Raw genomic sequence first — 18,209 nt, 5'->3', positions numbered from 1 at the left:
AGGCAGATTGATCACCTGAGGTCAGGAGTTCAAGACCAGCCTGACCAATATGGTGAAACCCCGTCTCTACTAAAATTACAAAAATTAACCGGGCATGGTGGCACGTGCCTGTAGTCAGCTACTCAGGAGGCTGAGGCAGGAGAATTGCTTGAACTCAGGAGGTGGAGTTTACAGTGAGCTGAGATCATGCCACTGTACTCCAGCCTGGGCAACAGAGGAGACTCTGTCTCTAAAAAACAAACAAACAAATGAAAATTTATCACTAAGAAATACATGTAAAATCTCCAAGAAAGAAAGAAGAGAGACAAAAGCAGATAGTTAAGGTTTAATCTGTAGTGCATGATTAGTGGAGGCAGAAGAGCCACAAGAAGAATGATTGAAGGCAAAAAGAGACCTGTTCAAGGCATTGCTGGGAATTCATAAAAAGAACATGCCCTGCTCAATAGAACTTATAGACTCAGGACAGAAGGCATTGTAAAGTATGAAATATGCAATAATGACATTCAATTTAAAAATATAAATTCTCAGTTTCAAAATATACCTTATTTTGTTGACTAGAAAAGACAGGAAGGCTTCATAAGTATTTTAGCCCTTGAATGATGTGCGACATTTGGAAATATATCAAGGAACACATTTCAGATGAGAAGAATTATATGATCAAAGGTGAAGAGTTAGAAATGGGCACACCAAGTTTAAGAGAGAGAGAGAGAGAGGAGATCGATCTGACAAGAGTGAAGGAAGATAAGGAAAGGTAAGAGAGGAAAAATGTTCAAATTACCCCCATAGCTAATCTCAAGTCCCAACTGAGGGAGATTTAAAATGTTCAGTCTCATCTTAGCTTTAAAGCTGGATATTTCATGTCATTTTTTTTTCTGACATGAAACTCAACTCCCAGCTTTCTCGGTTAAATGATTGAGAGGACAGTGATGCTATTAACAAGAATAAAGTGATAGAAGAAAATTAGCAGGTTAGGGTGAGGTGATAGGAGGGTAGAAAAGGGATGATGACTTATGTTTGGGACATGTTGAAGTAAAGGTGCCAGTGTGACATCCAAGCACAGATGTTAAACAAGCAGTTAGTTAAATGGGTTTAGAACTCAAAATAGAAGTCTGAGCTGTAGATATAGATTAGGGAGTCATTATCCCATAATAACAGGACAATAATAGCAGTGATGATGACAAATACTTACGAAGTATATACTCTATCTAAGGCATGGTTCTAAGAGTTTTCCAAATAGTAAATCATTTAACCTTCACAACAACCTTATGAAGGAAATGCTATTTGTATCCTCATTTAACCAAAGGACTAAAACCAAGGCTCAGAGAGGTCTCATGCCTGAGGTCACACAAGTGGTATCTATTGGAGACAAGATCCAAACCCAGGCAAGTACAAATCCAAAGTTCATGCTCCTCATTACCACATTAAGAGTGAGTGTTAGTCTTAGAAGTAGAATCACTTACTCTAGCAGAGCACAGTGAAATAGGTCAGCTACCGATCCTTGAAAATACCAATATTTCAGAGGTAAGTGGGAGAAAAGAATCTTTCAGAAGAGACTAAGAGCAATCATAGAGATAGAAGGAAAACTAGGAGTGAGTGATGGCCTTAAAGTCACTGAGGAGAGAATGCCCAAAAAGGGGAGTGGATATTAGCGGCATTAAGAGCTGCAGCCATTGGATTTGACAGTTCAAGGGGCTTTGAATAATGTAGTGGTTAGGACAGGGGACAGCAAATCACAGGCCATGGGCAAAATTGGGCCCACCATCTGTTTTGGTGTGGCCTCAAGCTAAAAGTGGTCTTCACATTTTTAATGCCTGGAAAAAATCAAAAGAAAATATATTTCATGATGTAAAAGTTATGTGAAACTCAAATTTCAGTGTCTATAAATAAAGTTTTATGGGAACACAGTCACTCTGATACATTTATGTATTGTCTATGACAGCTTTCTTACTACAAAGGCAGAGCTGAGCAACAGAGAGCATATGGCACAAAAACCCTAAAATTTTGTCTATTTAGCCCTTCACAGAATAAGTTAGCCAGCCCGTAGGTTAAAGGATTAGCTGTAAAGTCAGACTACCTCAGTTCAAATCCCAACTCTCCCCCGAGTACACAATGTGACCTTGAAAAAGTCACCAAATGATCTAATGACCATTGTCAGTAAAATGGAGATTAAAATGGTATTTATCTCATAGGATTCTATTTAGTTAGTTAGTTAGTTAGTTAGTTAGTTAGTTAGTTAGTTATTTTTGAGACAGGGTCTCACTCCGTCACCCAGACTGGAGTGCAGTGGTGTGATCATGGCTCACTGCAGCCTCAACCACCCCAGGTTCAGGTGATCCTCCCACTTCCCCGAGTAGCTGAGGGTACAGATATGTGACACCATGCCTGGCTAATATTATGGGGCTTGGGGGTTTCTGTTTGTTTGTTTGTTTTTGTTTTATTTGTAGAGAGGGGGGTTACATCATGTTGTCCAGGCTGGTCTTGAACTCCTGGGCTCAAGCGATCCACCCACCTTGGCCTCCCAAAGAGTGGGGATTACAGGAATGAGCCACTTATTGAGCCCAACTTCATAGGATTTTTTTGAGGATCAAATAAGACAATTTGTGTAAAGGGCCTAACACAGTGTCTGGTGCATAGTTAGAACTTAATAAATGTCAGCTGCTGTTGACTTTTGATATGGTAGAAATGAAGCCAAATTGCAATAGGTGGCAAAAGGAATTGGAGATGAGGCCTAGACAAATAGAAACTATACTTTTGAAAACTTTCACGGTGGATTTGAGGATGGAGGAGGACGTAACTTTTGGGGGGGCCATTTTCAGTTTTAGTGGAGAGATTTGAACTCAGGGAAGGGGAGAAGTGAATGAAGATTGAGCATCTGGGAGGAAAGAAAATGAAACAACAACCTGATGAGGTAGGAAGATCAAGAGTAGAGATCACAGATTAACCTTAGGAGGGAGTAGGAACAATTCTTCCTCAAGAAATAAAATCGAGTTCTATGCAGATATAAGATTTTACGTGGGGTGAGAGAAATTCATATCTCAAAGACTCTTTCCTCTATAAGGTTGGAGACAAGCTTTTCTGTTATGGGGCATGTTGTAGGGGAACTTGATGGAACACTGGTTATGGAACTTTCAGAAAGAAATTGACCCAGGAGATTCCAAAGACGTATATGTATGAAATGGCCCTGTGGGCTTAACGGAGCTTGGAAAATCGAACTTGGTGGCGCCAATCTGCACAACCATGTGAATTACTCTAGAAGTGCTGAAAAACCTGAAAGAAGAAATCCAGAAAGCAGAGGGGTGAGTTGAGTCATGACTTTTAGTCGTGTTGAAATACTTGGAAAAGGTAATGTCACCATTGGCAAACATGTGAATCCCATACCAGCCTGTCATTGGAACCACTGGCTCTGGGACTCTGGTCTTGTCAAAAGGCTCTGCAGCTTGCTCTTCTTTATCCTGCCTGGTGTGGTATCATGTTTGCACAATGGCACAGCCTCCCCAGACATTTCTGGATTTCTTTCCCTGAAATCTCATTGCAACATAACAGAGACAGACGGTACATTGGAAAGCTCTGAGGAGGAACATAAACTGTGACTTTTGTGGAGACAGAATGATACTGCTGAAGCATGGGGGCTAGTGCTACAGAGTCTGAGTACCTTTCAGGACTCCATGAGCCTAGCAATAAAATCCCTATTAATTTGAGAGATTCAGGACACAAGCTTTATGGTGTCCAGCATAAATCCAAATAAAATGCTACAATGGCTGGTGTGCTGGGTTTGGCTCCCTTGAGACTCCAGGGCCAAAGTTACAGGGCTAACAGGCCAACTCCTGTCTGGGCAAACTAAAGGCAGAACAGAAGTCAGGAAAGGAGACATTGTCTGAGGAGGCCACAGATTCAGGGAACAAATGCTTTGGCTAGAAGTTGAGATGGCAAGGAAGAAATGGAACAAGTTTTCCTAAAAAGGTGCCCAATGAACCCCCTGGAGGCTTGCAGCTCAGCTGAAACTTAGCCAGGGTAGCTCTGAAGATTCCATTCAGACTTCCTCTAGAGAGCATACACGTTCTGCTGGGGAAAACAGGTCTCCTGTAGGCATTTCCCCATCTTACGCTGACCTTTTGGCCCGGGACTCAGACAAGTATGCATTCCCCTTAGAGGCTTCCAGGCTCATTTGGAGATCTGCTAAAAGTATATAGAGTGTCAGTTTGCTTTCAGATAGCAGGCACATGCCCAAAGCACTTGCCCATCCAGCATTTTAAGCAGACTAGTATGGTGTCAAAAGCACTATACTGGGAGTCAAGAGTCCTCGCCCTGCTACTTACTAGGAGTGTGACCTTAAGCAACACACTAAGCCACTCTGAACCTCAACTTTTAGCATGTATAAGCTGAGGATAATAGTAGCACTGGCCTAATAGAGTTGTTGGGAGGATTAAATAATAGTGCTTAGCATAGAGTCTGACTCATAATAAGCACTCATTAGCTGCCATCCTCATCCTCATCATCCTCATTTAACATATAAAGAACTTGAAGCATCGATTAGGCTTAAGCCTGGCTCTGACACTTATGAGTCATAAGACCTTGGGCAAGTCACATCACCTCCCTGAGCCATTTCTTTCTTCTCAGTTTAAGGTAGACTTGGCTGATCATACAAGATACTGTGTGTGAAAATTATACAGTACTTTTCAAATACTATAGTATTCGTTTTCCTTTTCAGAGAGCATCATCTGTTTTTAAAGACAGGGAAAAGGACCTGAGAGGTAAAGGCATTTACCCAGTGAAGCAACAGCAAACCTGGAATGAGAACTCAAGGCCCTCTACTTGCAACCCAGGGCTCTTCCTAATTATATTCTCTGAGAGCAGTTTGGTCTTGTACTCAGAATAGTGTTTCACATGGTCCCAGCAGTGCGGGCTGTGCTGATGATGTGTGTGCTTCTGTGATGCTCACCAGCCAGAAGGCAGCAGTGCTGACTGGGCCCCTTGCAGGCAGATGTCAGAAGCCAGAACCTCAAGTTCTTTGTTTGCCCCTGTAGCAAGTGACTAGCATTCAAAAATAGAGAGTTTGGGCCATCTTCATACCCAAAATACTTTCTTCTCCCCACAACCACACAACCTTGGTGTATGAATCCCCATCATTCAAGCTTTGTTCCTTTTAAGCTTCAGACCTTGTTCAAAAGGTGAACTCCCTAGGACATGCATGCAATGCCTGCTACCAAGAATCAGCAATCAGAGCAACAGTATGAATGAAATTATTCAGTGCTTTTTCTCTCTGGAAGCGGGAAAGGGGGAGATTTCAAGTACAGGACACTGCTCAGTCTTCCTGGATAGCTAGAACAAACTAGAGACACCAGGAAAGATATTATAAATGGAGAGAGGGGCACATAAAGAGTAGGTTGCAAAAGCAGCCCATCTCTATCCACTTTGAAAGTGCAGGAGCAGGACAGATGGAAGAGACATCCCTGGAATGGTGAAAAGAGCATCCGTTTAGAACGACAAGGTCAGACTTCCAATATTATGGCAAATTTCCTAACCTGTCTATGCCTCAGTTTCTTCACCTGTAAAATGGAGTGATCATGAGCATAGTGATCATCGACCGTACCAGATAGTTCTAAGTGTAAGAAGAAAAACATGTGTGTGAACATGTTTATAAATCAATGCCCGGATCTAAGTGATCATCAAGGATTCAGTTAACTTCTCAGAGGAGGCTCGAGGTTGCAGTGACCTTGACAGCTAAATGGCCAGGTGAGATGCACCTGGCTTTCCTCCCATCCCCTTCTCTGCTATGTGGAGCATTTCATGCACCTGCCATGCTTCCTCTCTGAGTCTTCTCATCTCTGGCAAAGTGGAAGCATTTAGTAGCTCTCCCTGGGGCCAGCAGTAGGTCTCAAGAGCTCTGATCTGAGAGCAGTGGAGGTAGGCAGTTGGCAGAGGGCAAGGCTCTTCTGAGACGGAATGCATTCCCACTGGCCAGCTGCAGCCTCCGGACAGATACAGAAGTCCTGCCACCAACCCAGGGAAGCAGAGACAATTAGGATGACCTCTCAGTGACAAGACTCTGGAGTCATTAAAGCAGTGACATAATCGACCTAACAGAGCTGAGATGGCAGACACACAGTCCAGCAATATGGCAAAATAGTTGTCTCAAGAAATAAATAAAGCAATCTATAAATAAGTACTGAGGCTGTTCGCTATATTTTATCTTCTCTCCTATCCTGCTTCTTGACATTACTGGATTCAGAGGCCCCACAGGGGTGCCAGTCAGAGTAAGAGAGGTGACAAGGGAAGGAATGGCTGGAGCCAAGGACTCCAGTTGGCCAGAGGCTATTGGGGACCCTGCAAAATGTCTGCCTACAAGTTCCAGGGACCCCCCTCCTCAACACAGTCTTCTGTGATGAAAGCAGGCAGGGATGGGTAAAGAGTCACCTCTAGTGAGGAATGGAAGAGAGATGGGACTGCTAATAGGACAGAGAAATACCTAAGGCCCACTTATCAGATCATGACTTAGCTCTAGCCACTACAGAGGTGACTGACTCTGGGCAAGGCTGAAGCTCCGGGTATGTATGGGAGGTAAGTTGAGAGGGTGGTAGGGTGCCGGGCTGTGTAATTACCCTGAAAGGCCATTCTCACCATTTCCTTCTCTTTGCTTTTATTAAATAAGCCCTGAACTGAAAATGACAGAAATGGGGAAGGTCACGTATGAACAGGTAAAATCAGAACTGGTAAGGAGGAAACAAGGCCAGCCACATTATCCCTCAAACTGAGAAATTTAAGTTTCTTTGTACTCTGCCCTAAATTTTATTTAGTTCATTTTATTAAACACTTGGTATATTCCAGACACTAAGTGCTTTACAAATACTGACTCTCATAATCCTCATCATAGCCCTCTGAGATAAAGACTATAATAATTCCCATTTTACAGATGAGGAAAACAAGAGTCAGGGACATTAGGTAAATTACCCGAAACAGCACAGCTAATAAATGGTGAAACCAGGATTCAAACCCAGGATAGCCCAATTCCAGAGAAGAGACCATGCTCTTCACCTCTATGATATGCTTCCTGACAACTTACATTCAAATCGTACACCTACCATGTTCTGTTGATATCTGATATTTATTAGTGGGTATCTCCTCCCAGTCTAAGCATTGATGGTAGGCACCACGAAGGCCAGGGCCAGACCTTTCTGGTTCACCACCATATTCCCAGAGCCTAACACAGGGGCTGAATGATTAAATGAATTCATTAATGATTTCATGAGTATTCAATGAAAACAACTAAATGCCAAATAAAATAATTGCAATAGTTTGAGACAGGAACTCTTTTCAATGTATATGCAGAACTGTAGATGACTCTGAGCTGTAGGAACACAGAAGCAGAAGGGTTTGGTTCTGCCTGGAGACGTCAGGGAGCTCTGTACAGAAGGGATGTAACATTAGAGCTGGGACTTGAAGGAGAAGTAGGTATTCACAAGCAGAGAACGGCCATCAGGTGGAGGTATTCTAGACCAAGAGAAAGGCATGAGGAAAGTCAGAGCTGTCTGGGACAGGTAGTTGGTGTGGTTGGAGTCTAGGATATGCATATGGGAGTAGCCAGAGGTACCTTTGGAGAGCTAGGCAGGAGCCTACTGGTCAATTCAAACTTGATCCTATAGCCAGAGCAGAACCATCAGCCAAGTTTTTGTTTGTTTGTTTGTTTGTTTGTTTGTTTGGTTTGTTTTGGAAGCACAGTCTTGCTCTGTCATCCAGGCAAGTTCAGTGGTGCCATCTCAGCTGACGGCAAGCTCTACCTCCCAGGCTCAAGCAATTCTTCTGCCTCAGCCTCCCAAGTAGTTGAAACTACAGGCGCACACCACCACTCCCAGCTAATTTTTAGTAGAGACAGTTTCACCATGTTGGCCTGGCTGCTCTTTAATTCCTGACCTCAAACAATCCACTTGCCTCTGCCTCCCAAAGTGCTGGGATTACAGGCATGAGCCACTGTGCCCGGCCCCATCAGCAAACTTTTAAGTAGGACAGAGATATGATAATCAGATTTGTGTTATGAAAATGTCATAATCCTCAAGGGAAAGATGGAAGAGACAATGAAGCCAGGAAGACCAGAAAACAGAAGGTTTGACGGCAATGTCCTGAATCGAGGACAGAGATTGTTAGAGGCTGTATTGATAGCTCTTGGTGATAGGACGTGGAAGAATAAGGGAAAAGGAGGATTCAAGAATGACTCCCAGTTTTCTGGCCTGGGAAACTGGATAGATGGTGTTTCCAAAAATGAATGTGATGGTTTCCAAAAAATATGTGAAGTAGGTTAAGATGAGCGTGGTGATAAATTTGGTATTGAGCATGTTGAGTTTAAGGTATGTGTGGAGGGATTATATACCAGTGGTGATGCTCAGTAGGCAGTTTGACATGTAGATCTTAAGCTCAGGAGAGAGAGATAAAAAAAAATTAGATTTGATATTCATTGCTGTGCAAGATCAATCATTGAAACCATGTGTGTGAATGAAACTAACTTTTTTTTTTTTTTTTTTTAAAGAGGTAGTCTCGCTCTGTCTCCCAGGCTGGAGTGCAGTGCAGTGGTGTGATCATGGCTGACCGCAAGCTCCACCTCCCAAGTTCACGCCATACTCCTGCCTCAGCCTCACAAGTAGCTGGGTCTACAGGTGCCCGCCACCACGCCTGGCTAATTTTTTGTATTTTTAGTAGAGACGGGGTTTCACCATGTTAGCCAGGATGGTCTCAATCTCCTGACCTCGTGATCCGCCCGCCTCGGCCTCCCAAAGTGCCGGGATTACAGGCGTGAGCCACCGCGCCCGGCCTAATCTTTTCTTTTAAACTCACGCAGATCATGATTTGATCTATCCTATGATGAAAGGAAACTACCTAGGTCTTAAGATAAAAGAGAGATGCCTTCCCTTTCAAATACTCATTCCTAAACTTTTCAGTAGAGAGATTATTCCTGATACATTTCTAGATGCTTAGGGAAAGTCAGTCAATGATTATGGACGAGCCAGAAGCTTGGCTCCCATTCTGAGAGGTTGAGCCAAAGACTCCGGGTACTTCCTTTGCATTTTGGAAACCAGTTGTCAGAGGTATATGAAGCTGGCACAATTGGTAGCAGCTCTAGGGTCTCCACATTGTAGGAGGGAATATATCTCTCTTCCAGTTGCCCCCTACACTTGTTGACTGACTGGCTATTGTGGCCCAAAGCAAAGGTTGTCAAATAGCCTTTCCTTTTCAGAGAAAAAGAAAGAAGAATTTTTAAAAAGGGCATTTTTGCTAAAATGCTCAGTGAACTTGAGTGAGTAATTTATCCTCTCCATGCCTTGAAATATAGTGCTATCTACCTGATATAACTCACAAGAAAGTTGTGAGGATCAAATTAATCATGGAGTATTAAAATGCTTTTTAAAATGCACTATAAGCAAAATATATTATAATTTCAAGCACCAAGATATCTGGACTATAGTTTCCAATCCTTCATTGTTCCAATTAAAAATGGTATTTTACTTTGCCTTCATTTATTTTCCTATATATGACAGAAGTGATCATAGACCTTTTGTATTTTGGAGTGTGCATGTGTTTGGGGGGCAGGATGTGTGCTGGCTTGTATACAAACACAATTATCATAAATGGCTTTAGAATAAGTAAGCACTTAAAAATGCTAAGTAGGTTTTTATATGCTACCTGACATTATTCTTTTAATCTTTCACATCTCTTCCACTGATATCTCTTTTTTTTCAAAGAATTCATGCAAGCATACACTACTGAATCCAATCCCCTGTGAGGAAAGGGGGGGAAAAATGTCTTCCTGTGCCCTGATCTAGAGGCAAAAAGTGCTCGTTGATTTATATTAACAAAACAAAAATAAAATTTGTATTAGTTGTCTATGGCTGTATAAAAAAGCAGCAAATCTCAGTCCCTGAAATGTCTACAGTTCGCAAAGGCCAAAACAAGCATGAAGACATGAGCTAATATCAAGCAGAGAGGCTGTGCCGCACAGATAAGTAAGGAAGAAAACATGCCAATGGATAAAAGTTATTCAACCCCTGAATGGATTGCCTAGAAAGGTAATTTGGGGCAGGATCAACAGACTTGAAATCTGAATGAAATAGCAAGAGAGATGAATCAGGAAACAATAGAATTGGTCTGTCATAGTTTGGGTTGATTCCTACAGGCCAGAGTTCAAACAAACCAGTCTAGAATCTCTAGGTCCCTTCAAACCTCAGAGTCTCAAGATATAATTATATGAAATGCACTGAGACTAATATTTTTTCAAACCAGCCTAAGACATCATTAAACAACTTCTAAGCAGAAATAAAAGACATTTGTGGTAATGCCACCACTATTCCTCAGTCTCATGCGCTAGTAGTTGAAGTCATCCTACTTCCATCGCTCTTTGCCCCATATATATAATTAAGTCACTAAGCACTCTTCATTTGAATTCTGCATTTTGTTATTGCCTATCTTACTGCATTTTCCACTGCTATTACCCTGCTTACTGCCCTTAAACACAAGCTAAGCCTCCGAGCTGGTCCAGCTGCCTCCAGTCTCTCCCTGTCAATCTGTTCTGCATAGTCACTAGATTCATCCTCCCTTGATATTACCCTACTTACTGCCCTTATCCGCAAGCTAAACCTCCGAGCTGGTCCAACTGCCTCCAGTCTCTCCTTGTCAATCCATTCTGCACATAGTCACTAGATTCATCCTCCCTTGACATTACCCTTCTACCTTCAGTAGTTCCCCACTACCTATAGGATAAAGTTCAAACTCTTTACCCATGGATCCTAGGCCTTCCATTATCTGGCACCAACAACATTTTGAGTACGATCCTTCTCTATAAATCCTCTGCTCTAGAAAAACTATTTGCGGTGTCTCCCAGCACAACCTCTGCTTCCTCTGCATTTACCTATACCAGTATTGTAGCAAGAATATAGCTCCCATTCTAAACTGCCTCTCAAAATATGATCTATCTTTTGAGATCCAGCTCAAATTCTACCTTACCCAATAAATATATACTGCATGTCTAGTATGCACCAGGCAGTTTAAAGTCTTGCTAGCTTTCCCAGTCTTTTATTGCTCCCTTCTCTGAGTCCATTGAGCAGTGTCTAAGTATCACAATTGGCCCTTTGTAGTGATTCTCTTATATAATCATTAGCCATTGTTTTCTGTCTTAATGTTTTTTTGTACCCAAGAACACTGTAAGGTTCTTGAGAGCAGGAACTTGGTTCTGTATTTCTTTCTTCCCTCACCCCTTACTCCACACCCTGAAAGTAACACATTGCTTTGCATTTTGTAGGAAGGAAATATATATTATTTTAATTATTTTTATAACAGCATATTTCCAGTCAGAAATCCTATTGACCTGAGAGAGAGTTACTACATCAGCATCAAAGCAGCCTAAATGAAGCAGAGCAAAAGTAAAACCAATTGGCTCTCTTGGAGACAATACAATTAAATTATAAGTCTAGAAGGAAAACACATCTGTTCTATGGCCTGGAGATATAAAGAATCCCTATAACATATAGGAGAAAGAGAAAGATGACTATAGCTCATAAAAGAAAATCAAACCATTATATCATTGAAATAAACTGTTCCTGGTTCTAGACAGGAGAGCTAATTCAAAACTTTCAATGATTTCCAGTTATAAGTTCACTTTACGGTTCCTTGCAGATTGAAAATTAGTGTAAAGAAGGAGCAAAGAGGTGGCTAGCACCAGAAAAACCTGCTTCTGGACTTTTTCTTTTATTCACTTTCCCTCCTTCTCCCACTATTTTCTCCCTGCTACATCTCCAACTACCACTAGACCCCCTACACACACACATACACACACATTTTTAATAGTTGTGTGTGTGTGTGTGTAAACCAGTATATTAGCTGCCTTTGTAAAGATTGCTTTTCTCTGTCTCCTTGGAGTATTCTAGTTAAGGAGGGACCACAGCCCTAACCCCAAACCAAATACCAGAGACTCTCAGAGTCTTCCTGACCTGCTCTGCCTTCACAGCTCCTCCTCTTCTTTTGTTTCAACTCTGTTTCAGGCCCCACCCTCATCTCAGATCTGAAGACTAATATGGTCCTCAGTTTTCCCCCTCAGTATTCCTCCTCAGGCATGGCTTTGCATTCTCCCTTAGTTTCAACTCCCACTTGGCCTCCCAATGAAACAAGCCTGTTTTTGTATCCAAGGACCATCTCCAAGGATACCCCCAGGACTTGTACACCACAGGGAATCTGACAGAGCTGAATGCTGATGGTCAGTAGGAGATGAAGATACCCTCTGTCAACTCTTGTCTCTTTTTTGCCACCCTTTCTGTAGCCTTCAACACAGATTTGATCAAAATGGATCTTGGCCATGTAGTAAACAGAGCTTAATATAGTCCAAGAAATTCTGTGGATGTTTAATTAATAAATAATTGTTGAACAGCTTCGATGGCCTACAAGCTGAATTAGACATAAATCAGGACACGGACAACCCAGAAAGTGTTTTCCCCAATATTGGAAGGAAGTTTCTAAGGAGGAAACAGAAAATTAAGGTCCGGGAAATGGCCAGTTGTTGGAGGGTCCAAGCCAAGGCCGAGCCATCAGGCACTTTCATCTAAGAGTCCACAAAATTGGAAAACCAAGAAAGAGGTTTTATTTTCCCCATTTCACAGAGGAACTGTAGAGGCATGAGTTCAAAGAGAAAACATATTGCAGCTAGCAAAGCAACCTTTTTGGGGGAAGCCTTTCCAAATAGGCTCTGCTGATGGTTCTCAGTCATATATTATTTTGGTGGGGGGAGGATATTCATGCAAACAACAAACTGCAGTTAGCAACATATTGCACAAAGTGATTTACAATATTGCTTGGGAAGTGTTGGTAGGTTCATGTGCACCCCCAGTGGAGAAACACTAAGTTAAATCAGAGGGATCAATCCAACCAAACACAGGAACCAGAAATCACCAATGTTTTTGACAAAGAACCTCAGATAACCTCAGATAAGTTTCTTTATTTCAAATCTGGTCATATCTAAGTAATGTATTAGGCTAAATATAGTACACAAATAGAAGCAGCCTCATGTTCATCAATATTGGAAAACATTATATCTTAGATCCTTCAAAAGAATATTACTATTACAACCTCACTTTATTTTGTGAGGGAAATATCTTTTATTGCCTCTTGTTTTAAGTTCTGAATAGATGCAGGTTGCCCTGGGTGGTTACCTCTCCCTGCATTGGTATATAAGTTTGTCATTATCAGGTAGTTTGGCAAGGGGTTGCAAATGTAAATATCCTCAGGGGTCCGGCAGTAACAAAACTGTGAAAGTATTGGGTAGGAGATAATTGGGAGTAGTAAGAACTGTGGTAATCAGCAGAGGGCATGCCCAACCAAGAATTTCAGTTCAAAACTTTTTAAGGCCACATGCTGGTCAAACATATGTTTCTAAGTTTTAGACTTAACCTCTGGCACCTAGTTTTCTATCTCTGGTTAAAACTCAAAGGAAAGAGGGATGGACTTGATAAGTCCTCAGTGTCTTTCAGCTTGAATATTTGTTTATTTTGTATTAAATGTTGCAAATCAATCAGAACCCCCTTTACTGGACAGATTCTAAACGCGATTCAGTACAAATCCATTTTCTCATACCTTAATATCACTTCCCTTATTCTATTCCTCAGAATAAAAAAAAAAAAACAAAAAAACTGCATGGTTTTCCTTTGACTGAAACATCTTCATAAAATTTCTTTTATTTACCATCAACATTGGTCCCTACCTGCTCTCTGTGAGGGCTACTCTGGCATTTTGAAGACTATAGAACTGATGCCCTAACTAGGTCCTACTCTGAGATACACATAGGTGAAAATTTGGAAACAAACACTTTAGCCTGAGTTTATGATGGTAGGGATAGATGTGGAGATTTTGGGTTATCAGAAAACCCCCGACTTTATGTTGGCCTTTCCTTTTCACACCTTTCTAACCTTCCATCCCTTAAATTCCAGGGTGATATAACTCAGAAGCTCCAGAAAACAACCTTGTCCACTGAGTGCATACCCTTAACCAGGCTCTTTGAATGGGTTTTACGTCAAGAATCTGAACAGTTCTAGAAATGGAACTGCGTCATGTGGCAGAGACTGTAGCAACCAAAATAACAGTAGGCAAGGAGAAGCTCTGCTGCCCATGCAGCTGCAGAGAATCTTTCAGATGTACAGTTTCTTGTAGAGCAGAGATCATTCCATGTGTTGTGCACAGAATAGCACCAAACTCATTTCATTAATGATGAATTACCACTCAGAAAGGCAGAATGGGCTTCATTAGATGGTAAAATCCAGGAGTGGCAATGCAAGATGTGGGTGGTGAATTGCGGTTCTCATTTCACCATATTTGGGGCTCCTCAGAAACTGGTGAGGCTAGTTAATATTTAATATTGTTGAATCAGAATCCAATGTCAGTTTTTGAGAAGGGAATTGACATGATGGAGAGAGTTTGATAAAGAGTATCTTGGTAATCCTACCTGTTGTGTTTGAGAGACAGGAAGCCTAGTGGTTAAACCCATAGGCTCTTGAGCCAGTCTGTCTGGGTTCTTCTAATTCCAACTCCAGGGTCATCTGTGAGGTCTTGGGAAATTTTCTTAACTTTTCTGTACTCAGTTCCTTCATCTATAAGATGAAGATCATAAGATCCACCCTATAGTATTGTTGTGGGGCCTAAATATGAAGCACATACAACAGTGCCTACTATGTAATGAGTACTCAAAAGGTTTATTAAAATGCTTTCCTCTTAAAAGCTTTTAAGAATAAGAATAAAATTGATACTCACTGTTTAAAGATTTGAAGAGATCTTAAGCAAGTCACATCGCTTTTCTGAGTCTCAGTTTCCTCTGTAAAATGGGATTATGAGAGTATATGACAAGATTTTTCAAGTACTTTTTTGGTAGTACAACCTTTTATTCAAGATTAGTTGATGCTTCTTTTTATTTAAATATTGGTATAAGGGAATAATATCCTACATATGCCTTAGATACTTTTAGTCCACAAGACTGAGAGTGACACTTTCCTCTCTGCCATTTCTTGTTTTCTTAACCCTATGACATCAGAGGCACGGAATCAAAGGCTCCTGCCCCCAGCTCATCTGCTCACACCAGCTGTTAGGGGACAGTCGAGATTTTCCTTTAGAGTGAAAGCTGTAACAAGCATCTGAGAATAATTTGTTATTTATCAAGTGTTTCCTTTTGTTCACCATCAAACCTGACACTGGTCATTGGAATCACACAAACCAGCTGGTGAGTAAAAAGACTGAGTTTCGTTTTGACTTGCTTCTCATCCTGGCCTGCTATACTGAATGTCAGGGTAAGTCTGCTCTGAAGCCTAGGTGACCAGCTCTAAGTTAGGAGAGAAAACTCTAATATTATTCTTTCTTCACTGGGTAGAGGCTCTGGAGAAATCACTGTACCTTTGTGAATCTGGAGAAAACGAGTATGCAATCACTGTCCTTCCTTCTCTCACAAAGACACTACACAGAGAGCAGAAACAAGATTAGACCCAGGGCTAGAGAAAGGGCAAGCAAGAACAGGCATAGGTGGTGGTCTCTCTTCATTTCCATCTTTTGAATAAAATGTTTCTCCAACAGTGGACCACTAGCTACCTGAAATGAAACCATCTTGGGTGCTTGCTAAAATATTAGATTCCTAGGCCTCACCCAAACCCACTGGATCTGAATCTATGGTAGCGGGGACCAGAGATTTGAATTTTAATAAGCTCCTTTAAGGATTCATTTATCCTCTAAGAAACTCGCTTAAGAACAACTGGTCTAGTCAATCACCAGCTCTTTGAATCCAACTGGAAACGATGATCATCTATTTGAGATCTCAGTTATATACAGGTTAGTTATGCACAGAAAATAAATGTTAATTGTAGCTGGAAATGATTGAATGGGGTAAAAGGGAAGATTTTCTGGCACTGTGATTAGGCACATAGGAACATGGAATCAATAAAAGCTGTAGAAACTCAGCACACATTTCTGCTTTGAAAATAAGATGACTAAGTTTGGTAGTTCAGGGAAAAGCCTGCACTATATGAAGCTTGAACTACCTGAAGGGAGGTTCATATTTCTGTCTCCAGGAATAATAATAAAAAAGTGTAAGCAAAAACATCCCTTTAATTGTGCTGTATACATTTCTTGAGCCCCTTGAAGCCAAACAACTTATTTTACAACTAAGGAAACTGAGGGTTAAAGATAGAAAGTCATTTTTCCCGGGTCACAGAGCTAGTTGATTGATTGCAAATCTTTATTAAATCATTCATTGATGAGAAGACAAAACTTACTTGATTTATTTACCTATCTGCCCACATTTCCCTTTCCTCCCCCAATTTTGAGAAGAAAACTGTTTCTCCCACTATATTTTTGCCTTGCAATTAGGCTTTAATGCTTGTCAGCTGAAGCAGAAACTCTTCTGAGCATTTAGGCAGAGCATCTAAAGGAGATCTAATGACCCTCGTGACTGAAAGTGAAAAGATTCAAAAACCAGTGTTCACAGATCTTCAGCTGCTCTGATCAAGCCTTAAAATTGCTGAAGCTATACCTTTGGTTGCACAGCTATCTACAGGAGAAGCCAAGGAAGAAAATGTTTTCTGAATAATTTACAAGATATATGAGTAAATGTGATATTCAATTAAGCCTGTAGTCATATGAAGGAAAATCAAACAATTGAAATTGCCACTCAACGGTTGGCTGTAAATGCTGCCTATGCCGCTACCCCACTTTAGAGATGCCTGCTAGACACTGGCAAGAAGAAGACAGTGCAGTTAATGGTAAAAATGGCCCCTCTCTAAAAACAGAGTTAGAGTGAACATATGCCTTCAACCCTCTTAGGAAAATGAGCCAAAACCAGCCAGTAAAATGTAGCTGCACAGGCTGCCTGGCAGAGAATTTTCATACATTGCTAAGCAGCAAAATGCATAGAACATACGGTGCTATGGCTGGAAAGGACCTTCCAGATCATCTAATTCTACTCCTTTCATTTTATAACTGAAGAAACTGAGGCATCAGAGAGGGAAAGTGATTATCTCCGTATCACACAGCTGTATAATTGGTTCTAAATATTCCCTAAATCAAACTCCTTGGTGTGGAAGCATGTTTGATTTAGTGAGATGTCAGAATTACAGACCACTTTTTTAAATGCATTTCTCTTAAGAATTCTACAAAGTTTATAGAGCAAATAAGTAAACATTATGGATCCCAGTAATTCACAACCTTGGCTTATCAGAATCACACGGGGAGACTTTTAAGGTAGCTCTGCTATTAAGTATTCTCATGCAGGGCTACTGTATACAATTGTGCAGGCCATGCACTGCATGAGAGTGTCCACTAATGGAGGTGAATGGGAGCCCAACTTGAGCCACTGCACAGACTTACCAAGCTATGCACCCTGATGTAGGCCTGCACCTGCTCAGAGGAAGATGTACCTTTCTCTACTTTGTGAAAAGGATCAATATGGATTAGTAGCAGCACTATATTCTTGGCCCCCCACCTCACAGGTATCACTGCAACTTCCTACTTCACCCTGTCTTGATGCCCCAATATACTTTGAATGCTCTCCCACTCCCGAAATAGGCCCAATTGGTGGTTGCCTCTTGTGTGTCTCTGGACAGAAAAAGTCCTTTCAATGGGTGGTACAATTTCTCCCTCCCCCTTACTACAAATATGCAGTTGTTTAATACAATGACTTTCAAGTTTTCTTGATTTCTAACTCAATTACTAAAAAACCCCCCCAATATATGTAAAAATATATATATAAATTATATAAATGTAATAATGTATATCACATGTAAACATATATTTATAACTAAACATATGCTACTGTACTATAAACACACAACATTTCTTTAACACATACAAAAAGGAAAATTTAAAATATGTAATAAGGATGAAATTAACCATATTTAAAAATAATATATAATAAATATATTACAGTCTGAACATCTTTTTGGCTTTCACTAAAAAATTAACATTAAACTAATGTCTTTAGAGAGAGAAATGTTCTTTAATAACCTTCATTTGTTATAAAAAATTTCAATATTTCATAATGCAGTAATCTGAAGTCCTGATTCTAAATTCAGCAATTTCAATTCTTGGAATTAATGGCTGTCAACCCCCCTAGAAAAAGATACCTCACAAAGACTTACAGCAAATCTGTTTTGCCTTCTTATCAGTTTATTAATTGGAATTGTGCTGTTTTGACTTGGTAATGTGGCTGA

At 40.8% G+C, this 18,209-nt stretch overlaps 1 protein-coding gene across 1 annotated transcript in view; it reads left to right on the top strand.

The window, feature by feature from the left end:
* The window catches only part of TRPC5 (transient receptor potential cation channel subfamily C member 5), a 257,934-nt gene that overhangs the window by 11,193 nt on the left and 228,532 nt on the right, over positions 1-18,209 (top strand). The window lies entirely within an intron of this gene.

This window comes from Papio anubis, chromosome X, assembly GCF_008728515.1.
Source record: "Papio anubis isolate 15944 chromosome X, Panubis1.0, whole genome shotgun sequence".
In the NCBI taxonomy this organism is placed as follows: domain Eukaryota; kingdom Metazoa; phylum Chordata; class Mammalia; order Primates; family Cercopithecidae; genus Papio; species Papio anubis.
This window is presented reverse-complemented; position numbering and strand designations above follow the sequence as displayed.